The sequence below is a fragment of the Notothenia rossii genome, assembly GCF_949606895.1.
Source record: "Notothenia rossii genome assembly, chromosome: 7".
NCBI lineage: Eukaryota > Metazoa > Chordata > Actinopteri > Perciformes > Nototheniidae > Notothenia > Notothenia rossii.
The window spans coordinates 28,487,070-28,504,077 of NC_136905.1; the positions used below are offsets into that span (position 1 = coordinate 28,487,070).

Sequence of the window (17,008 nt, forward strand, 5' to 3'; positions counted from 1 at the left end):
ATTTAATGGAGGCAAAGGAATTAGTTTGTTTAAATAATGGGCAAGGTACAAGGATCAATTTTAGAGATGGAACAGAGTCTGCGATCGACCTAACTCTTGTAACAAGTGAATTAGCTTCTGGTATCAGTTGGGAAGTATTGGCAAATAACAGTATTGGGAGTGATCATCTTCCGATTATAATCAAGTTTGATATAAATCATGTGGTTGAGCTAGACGGTATCATGAGATGGACTTTTTCTAAAGCAAATTGGGAGATGTTTGCTAAATTGTGCGATAATGAATTTGATCAGATTGATATGGCAGAAAGTATTGATGAAATAAATGAGCAATTTACTTCAAATATAATTAAAAGCGCTAATCAAACTATTGGGAATAAAACTGGGAAACTTAGTAAATGTGTTAAGATGGTACCGTGGTGGAACAAAGAATGTAATGATGCAATCCGAAACAAAATCAGGCTGTTTGGAAAGCTAAGAAAGACACATTCATTACATAATTTATTAGAATATAAAAAGGCACAGGCTCAGGTAAGGAACATTGTTAAAAGAGCAAAAAGGGAGTGTTGGAGAGGATTCTGTTCAAGTATTGGGAGAACTACACCATTAGATAAAGTATGGGGAATGATTAAGAAGATGAGGGGAATAAGACAGCAGAGTAACCTGCCAGTGTTAGAGAATGGAGGGGAAGTTGCAACTGGTGCTTTGGCGAAGGCAGAAATTCTAGCTAAAAAGTTTGTCAAAGTTCATTCTTCGGAAAATTTGACAGAAGAAGGTAAGATCAGGAGGCAGGAAGTGTTAGATGAACATCCTAATGTATATGAAGAAAGACATTCGTCGCAGAGTGTTGTAAATATACCTTTTTCTATTCAAGAGTTGAGAAGAGCATTAAGTAAGTGTAAAATGACTGCTCCTGGGAAAGATAATGTATGTTATATAATGTTGACCAAATTAAGTGATTTTGCATTAGGAAAGCTGCTGGAGATGTACAATAAGATCTGGGAGAAAGGGAAGCTGCCAATAATATGGAAAGAGTCAGTCATTATTCCTATTAGGAAACCTGGGAAAGATCCAACCAGTCCAGGCAGTTATAGACCTATAGCTCTGACATCACACTTGTGTAAAGTTATGGAAAGAATGATGACAGAAAGGCTAACATACTACATTGAGAAAGATGAACTAATGACTCCTTTTCAGAGTGGGTTTAGAAGAGGGCGGAGTACTTTAGATCCACTGCTGTGCCTGGAGTCTGAAGTCAGGAAAGCCCAAGCGAACAAGGAGTGTGTTGTAGCTGTATTCTTTGATGTGGAAAAAGCTTACGATATGATGTGGAATGAAGGATTATTAATAAAACTGGACATTATGGGTCTAGGAGGTAATATATATAATTGGATTATGGATTTTTTGTTTGGCCGTGCCATCAGAGTCCGAGTTGGCAAGTCATATTCTCGAAGGCATGAAGTTGAAAATGGAACCCCGCAGGGGAGTGTCATCAGTCCTCTTTTATTTTCTATCATGATCAATGATATATATACACAAGTAGGATCTGATATTGGTAAGTCACTTTTTGCAGATGATGGAGCTATTTGGAAAAGGGGCAGAAATGTAAAATATATTGTAGCTAAGATTCAGGAAGCCATTACGGAAATTGAAAGCTGGTCTCTGACATGGGGGTTTAGATTGTCGGTGGAAAAAACTGAAACTTTATTTTTTACGAGGAAAAGGATAGGTGAGGAGGTTAGATTAAAACTTTATGGACAAGATCTAAAGAAAGTGAAGACATTTAAATTTCTGGGAATATGGTTGGACGAGAGAGTCACATGGAGTACTCACATTGATAAAATAGAAGATAAATGTAAAAGGGTTTTAAATGTTATGAGGTGCTTGGCAGGCACTAAGTGGGGGGCTGATAACGCTGCTTTGAGGAACGTATACACAGCCTTAATTAGATCAGCCATAGAATATGGACTAATAGTGTATAGTTCAGCTGCATATTCTTCTCTTCAAAAATTAGATAGAGTCCAGGCACAAGCACTAAGGATATGCTGTGGGGCAGTAAGATCTACACCAGTGTCGGCACTTCAGGTAGAGGACGGAGAAATACCAATTTCTTTGAGGAGAAAGCAGTTAATTGTTCATTACTGGGCAAATCTACAAGGCCATAAAGATACTCACCCTACTAAACAAACTGTACAAACAATTTGGGAAAGTAACAAAATAAAAAAAGAAAGTTTTTGTGTTTGTGTTTCGGAAATATGTAAGGAATTCAAAGTTAAAGAATGGAATATTAGTCTGACGGTGTTGTTATCAGCTGTTCCACCATGGTTGCTACCTCAACCTAAAGTAGATTTATCACTATTGAAACGGTTACATTCAATGAAAAACCAAATCAATGTACAGGCTTATGTGAACACTGTTCTACATGAACAATATGGGCACTTTATACAAATATTTACTGATGGATTCAAAGATCCAGAAAATGGTCTAACTAGTTGTGCATTTTATGTTTTATGTTGAGTTAAAAGTCAAAGTGGGAAAGCGTACAAGTGATCACATTGCAGTATATACAGTAGAGATGATGGCTATCTCTCTAGCACTTCAGTGGGTAGAGGAAATACAGCCAATGCGAGTGGTCATTTGCTCTGACTCCAGTGCAGCTCTGGAGAGTATGGACAACTTCTCTTCAGAATGTCGTCAGGATATTTTACATTAAATTTTACAAATCATGTTTAGGTTAGTTCATCTGGGAATTGTTGTTCAATTTGTGTGGGTTCCAGCGCATGTGGGTATTAGAGGGAATGAAGTAGTGGATCAACTGGCAAAATGTGGTTTGAAAGCAAACCAGATTGATATTATGGTACCAATCAGTAGAGCAGAAGTCAAATCTTTTACAAAAGTGGTTATCAAGCAACAATGGCAAAAACTATGGGATAGTAACACCAAAGGAAGACATTTATACCAGATACAAAGGGAAGTAGGAACAGGAAGCACTTGGGGGAGTAGTAGAAGAGAACAGAGCATTAACAGCAGGATAAAATTGGGACACTCTGGACTAAACTCATCATTGCATCTGATTGGAAAACATCCAAATGGCAATTGTGATGGTTGCCAACAACCAGTGACAATACATCATGTATTTTTTAGCTGCCCGGATTATAACAGACAAAGATTCATTCTGAAAACTGCACTGGAACAACTCAACATCAAGGACATGGATTTCAAGGCAATATACGAAAGTAAATCAAGAAATGAAGCAAACAAGCTGATCTTCAAATTCCTCAAAAACACTGGTCTGAGGAAAAGGATTTAATATGAACATTTTATAACTCAACAGTAGGTGGCGATATATGCTCCAAGTGGAAGCGATTCGTCATTAAAGAAAAGAAGAAGAAGAACGCAGTAGCAAGACGTTGATGAAATTGTGCAGGTCTGCGCAGGTCTCCTCAGGGTTACCGCGGGGTCTTAAAAAGTCTTACATTTGATAATCTGAATGTAACCACCTTGAGTTGCTCAAGGTGTGAGGCGCCGGGCGGGTGTGGGGATACTCACAAGTCCCCGGTTGGGTGCTTCGTTGTTGGAGTCTACCCCAGTGGACGAGAGGGTTGCCTCCCTACGCCTGCGGGTTATGGGGGGGAAAACTCTGACTGTTGTGTGTGCTTATGCACCCAACAGCAGTTCAGAGTATACGGACTTCTTGGAGACCCTGGAAAGAGTCCTGTATGGGGCTCCTGAAGGGGACTCTTTAATCTTGCTGGGAGACTTCAACGCACATGTGGGCAATGATGGAGACACTTGGAGGGGAGTGATTGGGAGGAACGGCCCCCCTGATCTGAACCGGAGTGGTGGTTTGTTACTGGACTTCTGTGCTAGTCATGGATTGGCCATAACAAACACCATGTTCGAACATAAGGATGCTCATAAGTGTACGTGGTACCAGAGCACCCTAGGCAGAAGGTCTATGATCGATTTCGTTATCGTATCATCGGACCTGAGGCCGTATGTTTTGGACACTCGGGTAAAGAGAGGGGCGGAGTTGTCAACTGATCACCATCTGGTGGTGAGTTGGGTCGAGTGGCGGGGGAAGCCTCTGGATAGACCTGGTAAGCCCAAACGTGTAGTTTGGGTGAACTGGGAACATCTGGAGGAGGCCCAAGTTCAGGAGGACTTCAACTCACACCTCCGGCGGAGCTTTTTGGGCATTCCTGTGGAGGTTGGGGACATTGAACCAGAGTGGTCGGTGTTCAAAGCCTCTATTGCCGAAGCCGCGGCGGGGAGCTGTGGTCTCAAGGTCCTAGGTGCCTCAAGGGGCGGTAACCCTCGAACCTCCTGGTGGACACCGGTGGTCAGGGAAGCCGTCCGACTGAAGAAGGAGGCCTTCAGGGATTTGTTATCCCGGGGGACTCCCGAGGCAGTTGCAAGGTACCGACAGGCCCGAAGGGCAGCAGCCTCAGCCGTGGCCGAGGCAAAGCAGCGGGTGTGGGAGAAGTTCGGAGAAGACATGGAAAAAGACTTTCGGGCGGCACCAAAGTTGTTCTGGAAAACTGTCCGACACCTCAGGAGGGGGAAGCAGGGAACCATCCAAGCTGTGTACAGTAAGGATGGGACGTTGTTGACCTCAACTGATGGAGTGTTAGGGCGTTGGAAGGAGCACTTTGAGGAACTCCGGAACCCGACAACTCCGCCCTCTATGTTGGAGGCAGAGCTGGAGTATGACGGGGGATCGACACCAATCTCCCGGGGGGAGGTCACTGAGGTCGTCAAACAACTTCACAGTGGCAAAGCCCCGGGGGTGGATGAGATCCGCCCAGAAATGCTGAAGGCTCTGGGTGTTGAGGGACTGTCATGGTTGACACGTCTCATCAACGTTGCGTAGAAGTCGGAAACAGTACCGAAGGAGTGGCAGACCGGGGTGGTGGTTCCCCTTTTTAAAAAGGGGGATCACAGGGTGTGTGCCAATTACAGAGGCATCACACTACTCAGCCTCCCCGGGAAAGTCTACTCTAAGGTACTCGAAAGGAGGGTCAGGCCGATTGTCGAACCTCAGATTGAGGAGGAACAATGCGGATTCCGTCCTGGTCGTGGAACGACGGATCAGCTTTTTACTCTTGCAAGGATCCTGGAGGGGGCCTGGGAGTACGCTTATCCAGTCTACATGTGTTTTGTAGACTTGGAGAAGGCGTATGACCGGGTTCCCAGGGAGTCACTGTGGGAGGTGCTGCGGGAGTATGGGGTGAGGGGGTCTCTGCTCAGGGCCATCCAATCTCTGTACTCCCAAAGCGAGAGCTGTGTCCGGGTCCTCGGCAGTAAGTCGGACCCATTTCCGGTGAGGGTTGGCCTCCGCCAGGGCTGTGCTTTGTCACCAATCCTGTTTGTAATATACATGGATCGGATTTCAAGGCGTAGTCGTGGGGGAGGGGGTCTGCAGTTCGGTGGACTAAGGATTGCACCACTGCTTTTTGCAGATGATGTGGTTCTGATGGTTTCATCGGTCTGCGACCTTCAGCACTCACTGGATCGGTTCGCAACCGAGTGTGAAGCGGCTGGGATGAGGATCAGCACCTCCAAATCTGAGGCCATGGTTCTCAGCAGGAAACCGATGGACTGTCCACTCCAAGTAGGGAATGAGTCCTTACCCCAAGTGAAGGAGTTCAAGTATCTCGGGGTCTTGTTCTCGAGTGAGGGAACAATGGAGAGTGAGATGGGTCGGAGAATCGGAGCAGCGGGAGCGGTACTGCAGTCGCTTTACCGCACTGTTGTGACGAAAAGGGAGCTGAGCCAGGAGGCAAAGCTCTCTGTCTACCGCGCCATTTTCGTTCCTACCCTCACCTATGGTCATGAAGGATGGGTCATGACCGAAAGAACGAGATCGCGGGTAAAAGCGGCCGAGATGGGTTTTCTCCGCAGGGTGGCTGGTGTCTCCCTTAGGGATAAGGTGAGAAGTTTGGTCATCCGGGAGGGACTCGGAGTTGAGCCGCTCCTCCTTCGCGTCGAAAGGAGCCAGTTGACGTGGTTCGGGCACCTAGTTAGGATGCCACCTGGGCGCCTCCCTAGGGAGGTGTACCAGGCACGTCCAGCTGGGAAGAGACCAAGGGGTAGACCTAGAATCAGATGGAGGGATTATATCTCTTCGCTGGCCTGTGAGCGCCTTGGGATCCCCCAGTCAGAGCTGGTTGATGTGGCCAGGGAAAAGAAAGTTTGGGGCTCTCTGCTGGAACTGCTACCTCCGCGACCCGACCACGGATAAGCGGGAGAAGATGGATGGATGGATGGACCCTCTCCCTTTGGTCCACATTAATACAAATGATCCCAATACGTATGATTGTATGAAAATATCTTAAAATCAATACAAATGTATTTATTATAAACGTTAGTCCTTAACACCTATCACTGTGTACATCATCATTCAAACATCTTTTAAATGTTGAACAAACCCCACACAGCTCAGTGAAATGTTGACTTTATTTGATAATTTCAGTAAAAAAGTAACGTTCATATTTCTCTTTTTGATTATAATACTGATGAACGTTCAAAACAAAGCACTTTGGCAACTTACCACATACGTTTTAAAATGCTTAATAAGCACCATAACTTTCATGATATAATTTCTCCGTCATAATCGTTTGTTTCCGTGAACGGCCGACTGTTGCGTGACGCCAATGCTGCGGCTGCAAGGCATTGTGGGGCAGCATTTTCTCCTCTCCTTTTGATGAGGGAGGTCCAGTGGTTCCTAAGCTAAAGGAGGTTATAAAGGAAGTTCTAAACCTCCTTTCCTTTCATTTGGAGAATTGGAACGGCACTTAACATGGCTGCCACTGACGTACTTCCGGGTCACTTCACTTGGTTAGGAAGGTTCCTAAGCTAAATGGACTATTGGAACGCAACCCTCCTTTCCTATCATTCTAGAGAATTCGAACGGCACTTATCATGGCTGCCACTGAGGGACTTCCGGGTCATTTCACTCGGTTAGGAAGGTTCCTAAGCTAAATGGACTATTCGAATGCAACCCAGGGGTGGGGAACCTACATCCTCCGGGCCGTATACGGCCCGCGAGACCATTTGGTACGGCCCTCGAGGTAATTTATAAACACACGCAAAAAAGAAAAAAATTTAAGAAATCTAGACCGCAAAAAAAATTAAACAAGCGAGTGCCTGTTTTTCCTGGCCAAGGTCAGTGTCCTTGAACACAACACGATAACGTGTCATCACGTGGTATATGTCTCGTCTGACAGGGGTGTAGTTCTGACTGAGAGCACCAGAACGCCGCTCCAACACTTCACAAATTGCAGTTTGTGCTCCCATAAGGAGCCGAACACATGCCGCAGTTTCTGTGTGGCTGTGTCTTTAGTTGAAAGCCCAGTGGCGATCTGTTCATCTTTCATACTGATCATACAGTCAATAACTTTGTGGTTATTAGCATCTGCTTAGCTAGCTATGCTAACAAATACAAGAAGCTTTTTCTCCAACCAGTGAGGTAAAGGCACATCTTTATATGGTCATTATAGTTACATAATAAGAGAATAAAGTAAACAGGTATAAAATACTATATGACAGTAAAAAAAGTTGTTATTAATGTAGAATGATCGAGGGTCGAGTATCTTTCACGACTCAGGTTTATTGTACAGTAAGTCAAGACATTACAGTAGGCAGCAACATATATATCTATGGCAGCAACAACACAACTGGCGAGAAGGGTCTAGCTGTGACCGCAGACAGTACAGTACACTACACGACACGCCCACCTGACACGACACTACGGTGTCTGAGAAGGGTCTAGCTGCGGCCGCGGACGAGAAGCCCCTCACTGCAGTGCGCAGTGCCTCAATGAGCTCGATGTGGGCGGGAGCTCAACGTGGGCGGAGCTTCACAGATGACGCGTTGCATCCTGTTTCCCGGGTAGCAGTTCTCTTCCCTCCTTTCAATCTAACCCTTCCTTCCCCCCATCCTAACCCTAACCACGCCCTACCTTTTTACCTAATCCTAATCTTCCTTCCTCCCTCCCAAACCTAAACCCCAAAACCTCCCCTCCTGTCGTGTAGTGTCGTCAATTCGCTTTTAACGGTGTCGTGTAGTGTCGTGTAGTGTCATATAGTGTCCGCGGATGTATAAGGTCCGCAGCTCAAGCCCCCAGGAAGTGCACCGGACTCAGATGAAAATATTTGTGCTGGCCAAACGGCGGTACTACACTTCCGTTTGGTTGCCAGGCCTGGAAACACTTTTTCCCATTGACTTACATGGGGAAAGAATGGTCTGTAAATCGTTGGATAATTTTTTTTTCAACTAAATAAACCACCCAGTATGAACACTTGTATAGCCCTTATTAAAAACATTCGTTCCTCAAGTTGTAAAAATGTGCTAATAACGTTATTCTGAGAGTTATTTCCCTCTGCATTATGAACGCGCATCTAACCCAAGGGACCGCGCCGCGCCGCGCCGCCCGTCACGTTCATGTGATGTGACGTGTCACATCACATGAATCAACAACTTTGACAGTTTGCTCCAAAAGGTAAGAGACGGAAACATATTGATTTTGTAACCTGCCTCCTTAATGTCTGTATGTAATGTAACATGTTCACATATAAAATACTAAAATAAGCCAAACTACTCAACAGCAACCGCTACTGTGGCTAAGCTAATGTTGGGTGTTTGCTCAGTAGTTTTCCATACTTTTCATTGTTAACCAAAATGCTAGAAATGTATGCATGCCAGCAGTTCTGCAATGTTAACTTTGTATGCATTAGCTAACTTTCTAGAAACCAGACTTTGAATTTATAATTCGTTTTATATATATTTTTTTATTTAAAATCTATAAATGTGAGATGAAAAAACTAAAAATGACATCTTTGTCACAACAAATGTCCAATGCAATGTCCCTACCATTGTAAACGACGATGCATACAGAATCTTCAAGAACATACCTGTATATTATTTTTAAAGAGGCGTGAGGAGCTACTCATTTGTACTTTATTTATAGATGGCAGAAATAGCTGGATCAACATCCAATCCAATCCTGAAGAAGAGTGGGCAGCCCGCCATACTTGGACAAGGTGCTGTATAGTTCTTAAAAGCATTTGTATTCATTTTGTTTCAGTAATTTGTTGATTGCATACCCTTTAATTTCATATGTACCTTATTTTTACATCTGATAAGTGAAATCAGTTGATTGTGACCTTATCACAAAAAGTCAGTGACTTAATACATCCTGCTTCGTAATAATGCATGCAATCGTCATGAGTCATGCATTAATTAATGTAATATTAATATATAATCCTTATAAAGTTTCATCATGATTCGATATACAATTATAGAGATATGTAACATAATATAAACATTAAACTTGTGTGGTCTTCGTAAAACAATATGACAACTGGCCTTTTTCTAAAAAATGATCACCAGTAACCACTTTTTTTTCCCTTTTTCATTATATTTTATTCTATCTAGGTCCCAATGTGTGGATAATAGGGAGCAGCTACGTTCGACGTGGGGAAAAAAGAGCCAGACAAACCATGGGAAGCAACCTGGGTCTCAATTGCTGTGTGTGGTGGTTTGGCAAGGGTGGTCTGAGGTGGAGGAACCTTCTTCCCTTTTCTATCAGTCCTTGAGAGGAAGAACAGTCACGGATGTCCTGCTCATCCACTGTGGCGGCAACGACCTTGGCAACATCAAAGGTGTGGAGCTTGTCACAGCGATGAAGCAGGATTTTGGATTCTAGCCTCAACAGGATATGTATATTTTACAAAAATAACTTTTAAATTTGACATGGCAGTCCTCCTTGTAAGGATGTATTCACTTACTCACACTATTTTTTTTAAATGTGTAATTGAATTAAACTGTTCACTCACATTCTGTGTTCTTCCTCTCTCTTAAACTTTAGTCCCCCTGTCTTGTTTCTCTCTTTCCCTCACTCATCTTAGTCCCCCTGTTTTGTTTCTGTCTTTCCCTCACTCATCTTCCCAAGCCTCACCCAGCTGTGGTGTGTCTGTTCTCTTTCTTCTCAATTTTGTATGTGGCCCAGGAGGAAGCGCAGCCACTTCAAGACACTGGTACGGGCCTGCGTGCTGATGACAAGACCGTCATCGGCCAGATCACAGACGGCGATGAGACGGCGTACAGAGAGGAGGTCGAAAACCTGACATCTTGGTGCCAGGATAACAACCTCCATCTCAACGTAAGCTAAACCAAGGAGCTGATTGTGGATTGCAGGAAGCAGCAAAGAGAGGGACACGCCCCCATCGCCATCAATGGGACTACGGTGGAGAGTCAGCAGCTTCAGGTTCCTCTGGGTCCATCACGGATACGGCTGCATCACGGCCTGGTAAGGCAGCTGCACCGCCCTCAATCGTAAGGCTTTACAGAGGGTGGTGAAAACTGCAGAGCACATCACCAGGACGGAGCTGCCATCCATGGAGGACCTTTACTCCCAGCGGCTCAGGAAGAAAGCCCTCAGTTTATGTTTATGCACATTTGTTCCTATTGCAGGATATTTAAGTTTCCCATGTACTTTTTAAATTAATAATAGTATGTTCATCTTGATGTTTAACTTGTAATATTTTAATCATCTTAATTAGAAATGCTGTTTCCACCCCAACCTCTGCTGCTGAATGATTTGATATATTGTTACTGAAAGTGCTTGTCTTTGACATTATAATGATTCAACCAGAAAGTCACTCTTTGAGAGATTTATTTTTTCACATTTTTCCCAGCCACAAGATGATTTCATTCATTGGAGGCCTCAAAGCTGGGTGAAGATATTGATGCACGGATCAATGCAATCCTTTACAACAGCATTCCACTATGGTTGGGGATGTCTGTAAAAAAAGGAGAAATAATCTTAAACAAAACAAGTGTCTCAATGTTGGGAAACAAACTTACAAAAACATATCAATTAGATCAGAATCAGAATACATTTACATTGTTACAGCAGAAAAGAGCCTAAGACAGCCTAATGTTAATTAAAGTATGCATTAAAAAAGTATTAAAGATTAAAAACAAGAAATTATAATAAAAAAAGTTACACATTTTACAAAATACACATCTTGTAACTGTTTTGAGGATTTAGCAGCCAGCAATATTACACAGTTTTAGTAGCATATATTTAAGCAACAGCTCACGACAGGCCGTGTTATATGCTCATTATATCACAGCTAAGGGGCGTGGTTCGGCCCGACGCGAAGCGGTATACTGTTTTTCGTAGACGCGGAGGGATACTGACTTGTTGTGAAAAGTAACTTACAATTCTACCCATGGTATACGCTCAGTATATCACGGCTAAGAACCAATCAGATTGCTTGATTTGACTTTTCCGTTTTATAAATATATATATATATATATATATACGTTTTAGTTGCTTGTTGGGTACTTAACATGCATAATCATCACAGTTACTATCCTTTTACTCCATCACATTTCAAAGAGAAATAGGCTATTGTTATTTTAACTCCACCACAGTAATCCATCATCAGCTTTACTTTTTAAATAAAGATTTAAATCACAATTGATCATAATTCAAAATACATATATTTTTATATATTACCAAGTGGTTTCATGTAGGCTACAACCGGCTACAACCCACACAAGTATCATGCTAAATTCAACTCTTGCTTGGATATCACTAGATCCTGTTACATCAGCGTAATATAAAAATTACTAGCTAGCCGCTAGCTGCTAACTGCCGCGGCCGCCTCGTTAATATCAAACTCCATCATATAACAATCCAGTGCCATGCTGTCATGAACGCGCGGTACTGTTACGTGTACGCAAATTGACGTGCTTGATGTGAACGAGCATTTTGGCGGCATGATTAAAGTTGCGCATGCGCTATGAGCGCACTTACGGGTACTTCTCAGGCATGCCGGGTAATTTGTGACGTTTCGCTCTCTCGAAAGTTGAGCCATTTTATCATCATGCGCTAATGAGCAACTCTCATAGGACTGAATGAGGCCCCGCATCCCACGCTGTATCCAGTTCTTATTATACATCCATGCTGCAGCTAGACCATATTGCAACTGGCGGGCTTACTCTGAAGTAAAGCAGTCCTTCGCATGCCGTAAAGCATGTCGCAGCAACACTGTCATATCTATGGTCATAACAGCCTTAACTCTGTATGCATTGTATGAATATGTGACATCTCCCCTTTTTTCCTAGTTATTTAATTTTAAATAACTGTAAAGAGTTTTGACAGATTAGTCACAGCATCATCCTATAATAGTAAACAACAGTCGAACTGTGATAGCAAATGTTCATTCAGTCGTACTGACTAACCAAAAGTGTCCTATGAATACAGGTTAACTTCACAGATTATGTTAATAAAGATGGGTAACCAATACCTTCAGTAGTGCTGTTATAAAATACAATTCAAGATGCAAGTTTTATTTTCTAAACATTGCAGCAGTAATATCACATAACATTCACATTAAACAGAACCCAAAATTCAGCAGACTCAGAGTCCACCTGTGTTTCCCTATTCATTTTCTCCCCCCCAAAGGCCATAGGTGTTTTTTTTCTCATTCACCCCCAGAGGTCATTGTGAAACACCCAAAACACTCCTGTCTACAAGTCCAACCTAGTGGACACGTCCTGGTGTTGGTGTATGGGTTGTCACCTCACTTGGTTTCAGGGTAACAGTCTCTGGTGTGTTGGCGCTTACAGGCTGGGAAATCGCCACAGCACTCTCTGCTGGTGTGAGTGGGATGTGCTGTGCAGGTCGGGAAGTTGGTTCTGCCCGGAGATGAAGTCGGTTCCGCCGCAGCACTGCACCTCCTTGTGTGTTAATGAGGTAAGACCTCGGAGTAACACACTCTTTTGAGACGATTGCTGGTGTCTTCCAGGACTTCTCGTTGTCGAGCTTGGTGTGTAGACTGTGTCTCCTGCCTGCCTCGTTGCCCATGGCATAAATCAGGCAGCTCACCTGCACTCTCCCGTCATCTTTGTCGAGTTTAGTAGCGAGTCTGTACCGCTCAAAGTGTTGCCTCCATTCTGGCCATTCAGTCGGCTTATCAAACGAAAAGTTCGCTGGGGGATTAAACTTCAGCCATTCCGCCGTCTTTATTCCTTTACTTTGTTTTGTTTAATTCCTGTGACTCACCGGCCACTTCTGACACCATGTAGAATGATCGAGGGTCTAGTATCTTTCACGACTCAGGTTTATTGTACAGTAATCAAGACATTACAGTAGGCAGCAACAACACAACTGGCGGGCTTACTCTGAAGTAAAGCAGTCCTTCGCATGCCGTAAAGCATGTCGCAACACTGTCATAACAGCCTTAACTCTGTATGCATTGTATGCATATGTGACAATTAATAAAAAAGAATACAGTTTGAAAGGGGAGTGATTTGTAAAATATCCATAAAGAAAAATAAAATCTGCTTACAGTTCTGTTTCAACCACGCCCTCCCACTCAACTAACATTGCCCTCCTTAACATCAGATCACTCAACCAGAAAGCCCTCATCCTCCATGAACTAATCTCGGAAAAATCCCTTGACTTCCTTCTGCTCACCGAAACCTGGCAACAGCCCGATGACTTCTTTTTCCTCAACCAAACATCCCCCCCTGGCTTTAAATACATCACTAAACCCCGCCCCTCCCGCCGTGGTGGCGGCTTTGCTGTAACCCACAATCAGAGCATCCAGATCACAGAACTAACTCCCCTCAGCAGAGGCGCAGGAAGGTATTTAGAGTGGGGGTGCTGAGGTGCTGGACTCCAGTGAACACTATTATGGGCACTATAGAGCACGCACAAAAGCGTGAGCACCAGGGGCGTTACAGTGGAATGTTCTACTGGAACACACCCCACACGCAACATACAAACACTCAGTACACCCGCGACTGTTACAATGAAGGCTCGATAATCAGCTCACGGCATATAGGCAGGGGTAAAGTGCTATTTTTTACGAGTGGGGAGCGGACCTCACCTCCTCTAGGGGGGTCCGGGGGGTTGCTCCCCTGGGAAGATTTTTCTTAAATATTGAAGTTAAAAGCATCAATCTGGTGCACTTTGAGAGCAACATTAAGAGAACTATGGATACATCTCTCAACATCCATATGACACACAACTGTAATCAGATGTTCTTTTTCTTTTTGGATATTTTACAAATCACTCCCCTTTCAAACTGTATTCTTGTTTTACTGCCATTTAGTATTTCATAACTGTTTCTTCTTTATTCTCTTTTTTTACATTTTTTTATAACGATAATGATCATATGAAGGTGTGCCGCTGAAATAATCTTTTGAATAATTTGTGACCAAACCGTTTGATACCCCACTGAGATAACTTAGACTAAAGTATATCTAAACCAGGGATGGGCAACTTTGATGGTGGTGGGGGCCACATCATTGATGTACTGGCCACCAGGGGAACACACACACACACACACACAAATGCCATGTGTTGTATGTAATTATTAACAAATATACTAAGTCTGACATCTTCATTGACATTTTACAATCAAAGGGAACATCCCCAAACATATAAGCTCACTAAACAAATATCAGTTCACAGAAATGTTATTTCATTTTTACAAGTGGCATGTTTGTATTGAACAGGTTATTAAACAGTGGAATAAAGATATTTTTTAACTATTGGAAAGTACGGAAAATGTGTGTGTGTATTGAGATTAACCATTAAGATGACATACACTTGAAGTCATGAACACTAACCCAGACATTAGTTGTCTAACTTGAACCTAAAACACTTGTAGCCTGTCTCTGCATTCCCCTTATTCCACAATAAGGGGAATGTCAACACAGACACCTGTCAGCCCGCACTCTGCTGTTCCTCAGCGCCACTCCCCCTCCCTCCCGCTGAAATTATGAATGAAAAGCGTAGTAATCATAGATAACACGGCAGGGTCCGTGAAAGTTTGTTTTCATCTGATTTCAAATAAACAAAGTCTTGGTTTTAAGAATATTAAACTTGTTTCGCCAAATTCAGATGATAAATACAATTTTTAAGCTTGTAAAGGCATAATTACAAGAGGCAACTTAAAGTCAAAGCAGGCATAACAACAACCGGTGTTTCTTGTGAGGGTTTCCCCGGGAAACAAACACAATACACACAAATGCGTGTCAGATTATTTTGCGGTATTTGAAATCATGTACGCAGCTCATGACGTAATAAGGAGTCTAGTGAACGGTATCAGTACTACAAGTAAAAATAAATAAATATATATATATATTTTTTTTTATTAATTACGTTGTTTATAAATTAATCTGAGGGCCGCAAAAAGAGGAGGTGGAGGCCGCATGCGGCCCGCGGACCGCCATTTGCCGATCCCTGATCGAAACCCTCAGTGAGTCCTTTAGCTCACCTGAGCCTCAGTCTGAGAGGAGAGGACTCCTCCAGCTTGTTGAACAAACAGCTCCTTATGTCCGTTAGTGCAGCTAGCTAACCAGATGCTAACAACACGGCCCCTGCTGGCACCGGTCCCTCTCTCACCCTCTTCCTCTCTCTTTCTCTCTCTCTCTCTCTCTCTCTCTCTCTTCCTCTCTCTCTCTCTCTCTCTCTCTCTTACACACTAAAAGCGCTATTTCCACACGCACACACACACGCACGCGCACACGCACACACACACACACACACACACACACACACACACACACACACACACACACACACACACACACACACACACACACACACACACACACACACACACACACACACACACACACAGCCAAGCTTGAATGACACAAGCACACTTTTATTTCCATGCAACTCTCTGATTGGTCTGGTGTCTTGCCTCTGTTACATTCACTGAACACGGGAAATTACAGTCCTGCCGTCTTCTCTAGTGTTATGATGAGGTTCACGTAAAGCACGGTTAATGTATTATATTATTGAGGTAGAATTGTCCGGGGCTACAGAACAAACATTCGGGGCAGGCCAAAATATTATTTTACCAACAATGTGGAATTTATTGGCTACATATTACACAGATTATGCACAGCGGGAGCAGCAATAACCGTCAAATCATAATTCAAACAGGGGAGCTCCGCAACGCCTGCCTGCCGCTAGAGGGTGCTGCAGCGCCCTCAGCACCCCCCTTCCCGCGCCCATGCCCCTCAGTATCATCCTTTGAATTCATTGGCTGCGTCTCAGGTCGACTATTTTCATTTTCTCGTTCGTCGGTCCTCTGTATTAGTGATGGCAGTTTGACACTGAAGCTTCGAACGGAGCTTCAACCCTGGACTTCCTATTCCATAGAAGCAGTGCTTCGAAGCTTGCTTCAAATCACGTGACATGTGACGTCCGAAGCAGCAACTGCTTCAAATCACGTGACATGTGACGTCCGAACCAGCAACTGCTTCATTTCCTGAATGAATCAACTCACTGGTTCGCCGTCCAATCAGGTGATTCAATGCACTGCCTCGTCTCGATTCTGACAGGTGACAGGTTGAAACAGTTTCAAATGTGAGCGCTTCAACACTTTATAACCGCTCTAAACAATGCGCAATGTGTTGGTTGTTGTCGTAGTTTGCATTTTTGCTGTTGAGTTGTTGTTGGCATTGCATTTGAATTGGATCATTATAGAGCACGCCAGGAAGAAAAATAGGTCGTTCTGGCTCGTGAAACACTTCGAAATGGAGAGAAGTTTTGAACAAAAAGACAATGAGTAATATAAAAACACTCCGATGGTTTAAGGAATTGATAGCCCAGTGGATAGAGCCGGCGGCCAGGATGCGGCGATATCCTCCGCGCAGCTGGTTCAAAGCTCGGAATAGCTAAACTTTTAATCATGGCTTTTCAACTTTAATAATTTAATAACTGATAAAAGGCCCTCTCCGCCCCAAAAAAATTCAAGCACTCTCTAGTCTCTTCTCAATAACCCAATACACACTATTATCAATCTTTAATTGCAAATAGAACATGATATTCAGTCTTAGTGTGTGTGTGTGTATCGAATATTTTTCAAGGCAAAGATACGTTAAACCCACTGCAGCCTTGCACTTCGCCAGGAGAGGTCGCTGTAACTGAAGCTTCGAGAAATGAACCTATTTCCGACACAATTGTCCAA

At 43.5% G+C, this 17,008-nt stretch overlaps 2 long non-coding RNA genes across 2 annotated transcripts; one reads left to right on the forward strand and one right to left on the reverse strand.

The window, feature by feature from the left end:
• Nucleotides 1-7,744: 7,744 nt before the first annotated feature.
• Nucleotides 7,745-10,644, forward strand: LOC307047015. The gene is made up of 3 exons (XR_013810314.1): nucleotides 7,745-8,499; nucleotides 8,968-9,040; nucleotides 9,435-10,644. It is a non-coding gene; the product is annotated as an uncharacterized lncRNA (long non-coding RNA).
• A 13-nt stretch (nucleotides 10,645-10,657) lies between these two features.
• Nucleotides 10,658-15,388, reverse strand: LOC307047014. Its single transcript, XR_013810313.1, has 2 exons — nucleotides 12,600-15,388; nucleotides 10,658-10,801 (listed from the first exon to the last, which is right to left on the reverse strand). It is a non-coding gene; the product is annotated as an uncharacterized lncRNA (long non-coding RNA).
• Nucleotides 15,389-17,008: the final 1,620 nt, after the last annotated feature.